Source organism: Alligator sinensis, unplaced genomic scaffold (genome assembly GCF_000455745.1).
Source record: "Alligator sinensis unplaced genomic scaffold, ASM45574v1 scaffold29_1, whole genome shotgun sequence".
In the NCBI taxonomy this organism is placed as follows: Eukaryota; Metazoa; Chordata; order Crocodylia; family Alligatoridae; genus Alligator; species Alligator sinensis.
In genome coordinates, this window is record NW_005841933.1 from 560,786 (window position 1) to 561,280 (window position 495).

The window sequence follows — 495 nt, forward strand, 5'->3', positions numbered from 1 at the left end:
TTTTTTTTTTTTTTTGGTAGTAACATCAGTGATGCATCGCTGTTCAGTGACCAGAGTGCGCCTGACCTTTTGTTTACACGCGCGCAACCCCTCCTCGCTGCGCCAACTCTCTACGGCACATCATCCCAGAAAAGGCCTACTCTTCCCTGTACAACTTGCCACGGGGCTCCCGATTCCAGCCTCCAGTCCTTCTCATGCCGCGGGGTCTCTGAAAACAGTGCCTCCTTGTCTCTCGCTCGCTCCCCAAAACGCGGACGGAAGACCCTCCTTCCTTTCCCCCTGCGTGGTTGGGTCTGCGGGGCAGATGAACTGAGTTGTCTTGTGCCACCTGCAAGTCCTTCTGGGAGAGAGGTGGGAGCAGCATTACAAGTCGGTCCCAGAGTTGCCCCTTCCTCCCTGGCAGCCAGGAACTTTTGTTGCCCCTGCGGTGCCCGAGCAGGAAGGCGCTGGGCCTTCCCAGGGGGAGCACTGGGCTGCGGGCAGCGGCCTGGCCCC

At 59.4% G+C, this 495-nt stretch overlaps 1 protein-coding gene across 1 annotated transcript in view; it reads left to right on the forward strand.

Moving 5' to 3' along the window:
• Positions 1-495, forward strand: part of SATB1 (SATB homeobox 1) — a 108,269-nt gene that overhangs the window by 15,560 nt on the left and 92,214 nt on the right. The window lies entirely within an intron of this gene.